General features: G+C 56.2%; 1 protein-coding gene across 1 annotated transcript in view; it reads left to right on the top strand.

Moving 5' to 3' along the window:
* The first annotated feature begins 5559 nt into the window (after positions 1-5559).
* The window catches only part of JAKMIP1 (janus kinase and microtubule interacting protein 1), an 88882-nt gene continuing 85311 nt past the window's right edge, over positions 5560-9130 (top strand). The window contains exon 1 of the mRNA XM_053672436.1: positions 5560-5828. The gene's annotated coding sequence lies outside the window, so the exon portion shown is untranslated. The remainder of the gene's footprint in view (positions 5829-9130) is intronic.

Genomic DNA, 9130 nt, shown 5'->3' with positions numbered 1-9130 from the left:
TCACCCCGTTCCTGGTTCTTCTGCCTGATTGTGGAGGAAAAGCCCACGGGGCCCCCGTGCCCCGTGCCAGAGCCTCGGCCTGCTGCCTTCATGTCCCCCGGCGTCTGTTTGGAAACCGTTTTATTCTGAGGCAATATTTAGAGTCACATGCCGCTGCAAGAAGCAGTACCTAGAGACCGACCCGGGACACCCCTCGCCCAGACTCCCCAGTGCTGCCATCACACAAAACTGGAGGACCACAGGACGGTAGGGCGACAGGGTGAGGCCAGCGATCAGCTTTGACATGATCCACCCAGCTTACTTGGCTTTCCCCGCCTTCGTGTGAACTCATGGATGTATGTGTGCGTGTGTGTGTTCAATTCTGTGTAATTATATGAAGTGCAGACTCATGTGCCCCCCTCCATGGTCAAGACACAGGACAGTTCCATACCAGGAACCTCCCTGCCCCCCCCCAGGGGAACCTCTAATCAGTTCTCAGTTTCACCAGTTTGTTGCTCTGATTTTAAGTTCGTGGAGCTGCGAAGCTCTGCTTCTCTTAGCCTGGATTCTCATCTTTGTTCTCCTGGGTTTGAAAGGGGATTGGTGGAGGGCATGGGCGCGGGGTCACAGAGACCTGGCTGGAGTTTCCAGATCCTCTTCATCAGGGTCACCGGGACTCCCCAAGTCCTGGTCGTCTCCTCTGGGAATGGGCCTCACAAAGCCCCCTCTGCAGGAATGGAATGAGGTAAGTTTTCTGCTCTGAATACACATGGCGCTCACCACCTGGGCACACCGAACGGCCCCGGCTGCGTCTGAGGTGCCCTAGGATCATAATCTACGAGGTCTATCTTGAAAAAGCCCAGCCATTGTTACTTTAACGAGAACGGTTTGCATAACACTGAGGTAACCTGGCAGCCAAGGGGAGTGGACTGGAATGCGCATGTGTGAACAATGATGACTTCGCTGTACTAGTCAATGGGGGCAGTAGACATCATTGAGTGAGCATGTGTACTGTGTGGCTGTCACGTTCAAAATGACTGAGTGAGTAGAGAAATGAGTCTGCATACAATTTTGTGTTAAGCTTGAACATTCCTCTGTGGAAACTATTCAGATGATTCAGAGGCCGCAGCTGTGGGCCACTGGTGGTAGGCAGCTTCATCACCACAATGCACCCGCTCATGCACCACATCTTGTGCAGGTTTTTAGTGAAACATCAAATCACCCAGGTGACTCAGTCCCTCTATCACCCAGATTTAGTGCCCTGCAACTTCCAGCTTTTCCCAAAATTAAAATCACCTTTGAAAGGGAAGAGATTTCAGACCTGAATTTCAATAAGATTCAGAAAGATGCGATGGGGCAGCTGATGGTGACTGGGAGAACTGTGTGAGATCCCAAAGTGCCTACTTTAAAGGGGACTGAGGTGTCATTGTCCTGTGTGCAATGTTTCTTGTACCTTCTTCAATAAGTGTCTCTATTTTTCATACTACATGGCTGCATACTTTCTGGACAGACCTCATAGTATTTCAATAGCCTTACCAGCTTGTGAGGTAAGAGCCGCTCTTCCCATTACTCAGATGAGGGAACCGAGGCTCAAGGTGATGCCTGGGGCTTTCCCGTTGCGTCCTTGCAGCGGCACGGGAGCTGAGTTGTTTCTCGCTGCAGTGGGTGGCGGCTCTGCCGCTTATCTGCCTGTGACCTTAGGAAAATCACTGAACCTTTCCATTCCTCAGTTTCTAAGAACACAGTGGGGATCAAAATGAGTAAATATATGTGAAGCTCAGTATAGTACCTGGAACCCAGGAAGTGCTCAATAAATGTTGGTTAATGATGTAATTATTCCCTTACTCCCAGGGCCAGGCTGCCGGGGTTTGAATCCTGGCTCCACTGGCTGCGTGATCTTTGGCAAATGACCCAACGCACTCTGCCGAGGAGGGCTGTTGTGCAGACTGAACAGCTGATCCTCACAGAGCACTGGGCTTGGGGGCCTGCTCAGAGCAAGCCTGACCAATGTCTGCTCTTGTTATTACTCCTACCCGCCCCCTCCGCCCCCACCCCCCAGCCCAGGCCAGCTCACCACACAGAAAGCAAGTCTTATCCACTGGATCATTTTCAACCACCCAGTCAAGGGTGGGTGGGGGGTGGTGTGCCACTTAGAGGGTCCTGGCCTTTCCTTGTGGGACCATGGCTGGAACTGCCCTGGATCTGGCCCTGAACCTGCCTCATCACCAGCATTCAGCAGCTCTCCCCTCCACCTCCCACCCAGCCTCGCTGCACATGCCAGAGTCTGCACCACTGCAGCGCTGGCTCCGCCTCTTCCAAATCCCCTAATCACCAGCAGCACCCTCTTAAATGTGCGCGTCCTCTAGGGGGCAGCAGGCCAGAAACCCATGTCATGGTCTTGGTGCTTCCATGCTGTTCCCTCTGCTTCCTCCCTCCTTGTTTACACTCAGTTCAAGTGTTTCCTCCTCCAGGAAGCCCCTCTGATTCATTCAGGCATCTCTAGGAGCTCCTTCCCCTGCCCGCCACTGCCGGGGCTCCCCCATCACAGTGACCCTCGCACCCTTCCGTCTCTCCCACTGCCCATGAGCTCTGGAGGAGACACCAGCTGTTCCCATGCTGTGTCCCTGGTGCCTGGGAAGAGCCCTGGCACACAGCAGATGCCCCGCCGTGTCTGAGCAGGTGAGGCTGTATCAGTTTGCTTGGGCTGCCGTAACAAAGTGACATGGCCTCGGCAGCCCAGAAACTCATTTTATCACACTTCTGGAGGACGGAAGTCCACGGTCAGGGTGTAGGGAGGGCTGGTTCCTTCTGAGGCCCCTCTCCATGGCATGTCTGTTCCCTGTGTCCTCATATGGTCGTCCCTCTGCGTCTGTGTCCTGTCACTTTTTCTTACATGGACACCATCAGGACCCACCCCAATGGCCTCACGCATTTAAAGACCTGATATCCAAATACAGTCACATTCTGAGGTCCTGGGGGTTAGGACCTCGACATATGGATTTTGAGGGGTCATAGTTAGCCCATAGCACCTGCGGTCTCTTTCCCTCTGACTTCCTGTTACCACACTTCCTCTCATACCAGAAGGTGGGTCAGCAACGCCTTCATCTGAGTTTCACGGGCTGTGTTTATGTGGTTCTCAGCCAATCTGTGAAGGTCAGGCTCTCACTTCCCGGGCAGGTATAATGGCTCCCAGGATCGTCTTCCCCCACGCTGTGCCCACCCAGGGTCGCGGGGTCAGAACCTGTGTTAGGGGGCCTGGCACCAGAGCATGTGGGTGGAGGAGGAGACACAAGGTGTACAAGGTGACTCTTCCAACAGGGAGACCTGGACTTGCAAACCTTCTGAGACACAAGGCAAGCTGGGAATCACCTAGTCCGGGACCATCAGCTCGCATGGGGACCACCAGGGACGCTCAGCAAAATCCCAGTTCCTGGGCCCTGCTGCTCAGAGGCCCCACCTCAGTGGGGTGCAGAGTGGCCCAGGCATCTGCCTGTTCCCGGTGCCTCCCCACCTGCCTGCGAGGGGCGCCAAGGCGCAGGGAGCGCTGGTTCAGTCACCTCCACCTGTGCGCGTGTGCCATTCCCTTTACTGTGAACATTCACACAATCACAATAAGGAAACTAGACACAGGAACACTTCTGAATCTTGGTGTTCATTTAGGAAAGAAGGCGAGAGGTTTCTCCAAATTTGACAGCAGATGAGCATGAGGACCGATAGTAACTTATGAGGCCGAAACAAAGTGTTCTAACCAACTCGGAAAACATTTCATCGTTGGAGGAAGGCCCCGAACTTTCTATTTTTTCTGCAAGAAAAAATATTACAAAATCACTGTCCTATGAAGGGAGTATCCAAAAGAGTGAAAAAGCAACCACAGAAAAATGTAAAGAAAGATATAAAGGTGGATGTCAGGTAGTTAATTTCAAAAATTATTATTTCTCTGGATTTTGTAAAGTTTGTGATATCTGTCAACTTCCAACATTAAAAAACCTGTTTTTAATTATTCTAAATAAATATTCACTTTTATACTAATTTTGTATTTGTAAAATTTTCCTCAAATTTTTTTCTTAGAGAGGGCCTCTAGATTGCAGAAGCTTTAGGTCCAAGAAGACTTTATGAAACCTCGGACCACTGCTAGCTGCCTGTCTCATACGCACCCTCCCTCCTCCTCACCCACAGAACCCTGGTTTTGTTTCAGGCAATGAGACGCCATCCCTAATTAAAAAAAAAAAAAAATTCCATGAAGCCAGAGGTGGCCATGTGACCTGTTTTGGCCAATGAAGCCTGAGGGGAGTGACGTGTCTCTTCCAACAGGAAGCTTTAAAACCCAGTACAGTTGGCCACCTTTTCTTTCTGCTACCAAAACGACCATAGGTACCCAGCTGGGACAAACCAGAATGAGCAGAGCCTTCTGCTGGAGGGATAGGATGGTGTTGCACGAGCAAGAAAGACAGTGGGATTTGAGTTTGTTGGTTACTGGGTCTTCTTGTAGTTTGTCCTGACCAGTCCATTTTAAATATGTCAATCTGATAGCGGTCCCAGGGACCACCTTACCGGGGCCCACAGTCTCGGGATAAAAAGCACTTTCCCCACAGCCTACGAGATGCCCGGCCTCTGCCTTCTCCCCAACCTTGTCTTTGACCACTCTGCTGTTCGCCTCGCTCTGGCCCAGGGACATCTGCTCCTTTTAAGATTCTCAAATATGCCACGTTTTCCTCTAAGTGTTTACTTATGCTTAGGAGAAGGCTTCGTGTAGACGCTCTTATCTCCCTTCACTTTGCGGGAATGTGATCCCGCCGTTCTCTAGGGAATCCCTAAGCTCTTCGTGGCTGCCTGGTTCTTAGAAGGTGCTCAGTGAGTATCTGTGGAACGAAACGGAATGAATGAATCTTTGCCTAGCGCAAAGCCACGTTTCCTTCGGGCCTCAGGTGGGCACCACATCGTTCGTTCCTTTCACCACCGTATGGTGATACGGATTTGCCCAGTGGTGACGGTCACGGGCTCAGGAGTAAGATCCCCAGCTCCGCCACTTGCTAGCTGTGGCCCCTTCAACATTTTCCTTTCACCTGGGATCCTCGGATTTCTGTACAAAGGGGAAAATATCGTGCCCGCTGTCGTTGGATCTTCCTCGGGCACCAATTGCCTAGGATGGTTAGCCTCAGGTTTTAGATACTAACCCCCAACAGAACAAAACGAAGTTGGAGGCGACCCTTCTGAGGGTAGGGGCAAACTTCCGGGGCCGTTACCTCTGACTAGTGCCTCGAAGCCTCTCCCAGTGACAGCTTGTACCCAAAGGGCACCCAGACCTGGCACGGGATGGGGCGCTCATCCAAGGGATCCCAGCCACTCCTCGGCGCGGGCTGCCCTGCCCAGTGCGCACGCTCAGACTTGCCAGCGCCTCCTCTCTCGCAACACTACAGCTCTCGGTGTCGGCTGCGGGCGGGGGCGGGGCGAGGCGAGCACCTCGCCCTCCTCTTTGACTGACAGGAAGACAGACCAATCGTGGAGGCGCATCGGGGGAGGGGCGGGGCCTCACTGGGAGCCGGGCGCCGGGCGGCCACCCGAGCTGCGCCGGGAGTGTGCGGCACGCGCCGGCCGGCTGCCGGGAACGCTGTCACCCGCGCTGCTGCAGCTGGACCCCCGCCGAGCCGCGCGCGCATCAGGCCGTCGTCACCTTTTGCTTCTTACGTTTTTTTTTACGCATCCTTTTTCTTTTCCGTTTTGTTCTTTATAAGGCGGAGGCGGCGGCAACATAATCTCGGGGCAGGGAGGTGGCGGCCGGAGGATGCGGCGCGGGGCTGCGCTCGCTGCGCCCGCTGCTGCCGCCCGGCTCGGGCCTGTGCGCCGAGCAGGTAGGTACAGGTAGCCGGGGGAAGGGAGGCGCGCGCTGTCCAAAGGGGACCCGCGAACCTTGCCACCGATGGGCGGAGCTGGTGGCAAGGGACGCGGTGACCGGTGCCGCCCCACCCCATCGTCCACCTCCTCCTTCAGCCTTCGCGCCCCCTCCTGAGCCCCCTGCCACTTTCGCTTCTCTTTTCGATGGGCCCCCACCCTTTCGTTTCCATCCCCCACTCTCCACATCTCCCCGCAGCATCTTGCAGCCGGAGGCTTTCGCGTCGCCTCTCTCCCTACGTCCCTCCCTGTCTTGCCCCAGCCCCTCTTTCTTCCTCACGCCAACCCTATTTCCGTACATCTCCCATTCCGCCCCCGAACTAAGGAGGGGGAGGGGATCCGCCAAGTGCCTCCGGGAGTGGCTAGGGGGGCGTGACCGGCCTCTACCCTCAGCGCCCTACCGGCCAGGTAGGTCAGGGTCCCCGGATCCCGGCCGAGGTGGCACAGAAGATGGAGCCTGGGACCGTGCAGCGGCGGCAGCTGGGGGCCGGGAGGGTGAGGCTGCCCTGCCTGCACCCCCCCACCCCACGCGCAGCACACGCTGCCGCAGCTCCTGCCACGCACACCCCCGCGCTGCTCCGCCCACGTGGGCGCCGGGGAGGAGGCTGGAGAAATGGGAAGAAAGGCTGGTACCCACCCTCCTGCCTGGCTGGCGCGCCCTGGGCGCGGTAGGCCTCCAGAGATGGCGTATGGGGATTGGCTTCAGTGGGGCTGGGTACCTTGTCCGGCATCCTGCCGTTAGGCGAGCGGCCTCTCAGGCCTGTGTTAGTGCGCCGCCACGCCCTTGACTCCAGCTCCTTCTCTCCTTCTCTCCCTCTCTCCGTCTGTCAGGCACTCCACCCTCTTTGCTGCGGGCTCCCGAGGGTCCGGCCTGGTCATCCCTGATAGAGGCCACTTGCCAGGCTTCGTCTTTCGTCTTAGAAGCACCCCCCTCCCCCGCCCACCTCCCCTGCCCTTCTTCTGCCTGCTTGGCCGGTCTGGGCTCTCCGCCAGCGTCTGCCCGGCTCCTTAAGCTCTAGAGATACGGTACTGTATCGAACCGCGGGGTCGCCTCCACCAGCTCCAGCCCTCCCACGCGCACTCTCAGGCACTCTGTCCTTGGGCCTTTCCTCTTGCTGTTCCCTGTCTGGGAATGCCCTTCCTTCAACTGGCTGACTCCTTCTGGACCAAGGTCAAGGAGAACCCCTTGCCCCTCCTGAGCTTCCCTATGTGGCAGAGCTGAACACACTACTGTCCCGTCTGATGGCCTCCGCCTCCCTGACCATTTTAGGAAGTTTAGGAGGGCAGGGACAGCCTCAGCTGGTCACACAGGGCACCACCCACAGTAAATACAGGACCTTGGGGGGCCCTCACCCCTAATTTATCATGAGTCCAGATGGACGAGGAGAGGAAGATTTGGGGATGGGGTGGACGGTCAGGGCACCGGGCAGGACGGGCGCCCAGGTGGGCGTTGTCAGTTCTGTGGAAACCTGCTGCTCTGAGGAAACTCTTGGGGCAACTCCGTGGAGACGTACAGACCATCGGGAAGTTCTTGTTGCTGAAACTCCTGCGCGTGGTCTGCCATGCTGGACATCTCTGCCCCGAGTCTGGGGCAGCTCTCACCTTGCAGCTTCTCCCACCCAGAAGCCCCTCCTGTGGGCCCAACAAGTGTGATCATTGCCTTTTCCCTCCTTGACGAACCATCCCAGCCTCTCCCTGCTCCCCTGACCTCAGGTTCCTCCCGTCCCAGCTCTCCTGGCCCACTTCTCCCCCTCCCCCCACACTGTCGTGGCCACCATTGCCTGTCTGGAGAACTCCTGTTCCTACGGTAAAGCCCAGCTCCCACATTACTTCTTTGGGGTGTTCCCGGCTCTTTCGAGCAGACTGTGTGGCTGGCCCTCTGGCCTGAGCTCTCTAAGAACGTGATTCCCATACACAGGGTAGTAATATTTGCGTCCTTTTGCTTTAAGCAGACCTTGCCCCCTGGGTGTGGGGGGGGCACAGTGAGGTCTGAGAGGCAGCTGGCTTTGGGGGCGGGGCTCCATCTTTCTGGGAGGCTCCCATTCTGCCAGTGCCTTCAGAGACCTGCGCAGAGAGGGAGAGTGTGAGGGGCTACCCTGGGTCTGCTGGGGGTGGCAGGGGGCAAGGTAGAGGCTTGTTGGAGGCGCCCCACTTCCTGGCTTGGGAAGTTGTTTCTTCTTATTCTGAGCCCGCAGCACTGCGTGCTATGGCTGTTTGTTTAACTCCTGAGGCTGGGAAGCTGCCCCTGCCTGCTCTGGCGCCTCCCTCCTGGGCCTTCTACCTAAAATGGGGTGCCTCCCGGGGGAAGGTCGGGGATGACCACAGTGTGTCCTGGACCTTCGTCACTCCCCCACTGTGGATGTCAGGTTAACCTGTAGGGCTTCGGAATCTGGACTCCCTGTGTCCTGTTTCTTATGTCTGTGTGATCTGGGGCAAGAAGGTTAACCTCTCTGAGCCTCTGTCTCCTGTACAAATGAGGATGGTGTGTGTCTTCAGCGGAGTGGGTGCTCTGGGCACAGGAGGCACTTAGTCACTGGTGATGATGATGATGAGGAGTGTGTGATAAGTGATTTGAAAATGAGTCCCTTAGCCTTTTGGCAGAGCAAACACCCCAGTTAATGTTCCTAGCTAACATCAGTGAGCGAGGTCTTCAAGCAGTGGTGATGAACAGGAAGGGTGCGGGGTGGGGGTGCGTGGGCTCGCGTGGGTTGGGCGGACTTGTGCAAAAAGGTGCTGAGCAGCCTGTGAGAACCCTGAACCCAGAATCCACTTGAGCCACCTCCCTGGTCCTGAGGCAGGTCCTATGGTGCCTTTCACCTGGACTTCTTTCCTGCTCAGTGTTTGGGTAAGGCAGTTGTGGTCACTTCCATCCAGTTCCTAGGAAAACTCTTAATGGGACTCACGATCTTAAGTAGCAGCCACGGAGCCATGAAGGAACAGGGCGGGGTCAGGGGGGCTGCAGTGAGGGCCAGCTCAGGTCCTCGGCTGTGTGACCTGGGGCAAGTCGATTCACAGTGCCCAGTTCCTTTTTCTATGACGTTTACGTAGGGAAAGTAGCTATTGTTGCTCAAGCCCCCACTTTTGCTACGAGTTGTTGTATTTAAGCTGTGCAGCACTACTCCGGCGTGAGGATTATGTGGGCACCTGATGGGCCAGGGCTGTGTGTGGCCGTGGGGGTGGGGCTGGAAGTCAGCAGTCGCCAAGCCTGGCTCACAGCTTAGGTGTGGCCCCGTGAAGCAGGCGGACCCTGCAGGGGAGGACG

The sequence above is a fragment of the Artibeus jamaicensis genome, unplaced genomic scaffold, assembly GCF_021234435.1.
Source record: "Artibeus jamaicensis isolate MK-2021 breed Jamaican fruit bat unplaced genomic scaffold, CSHL_Jam_final contig_76, whole genome shotgun sequence".
Taxonomy (NCBI): domain Eukaryota; kingdom Metazoa; phylum Chordata; class Mammalia; order Chiroptera; family Phyllostomidae; genus Artibeus; species Artibeus jamaicensis.
The sequence above is the reverse complement of the archived record's forward strand: the minus strand, read 5'-3'. Positions and strand labels throughout refer to the sequence as shown.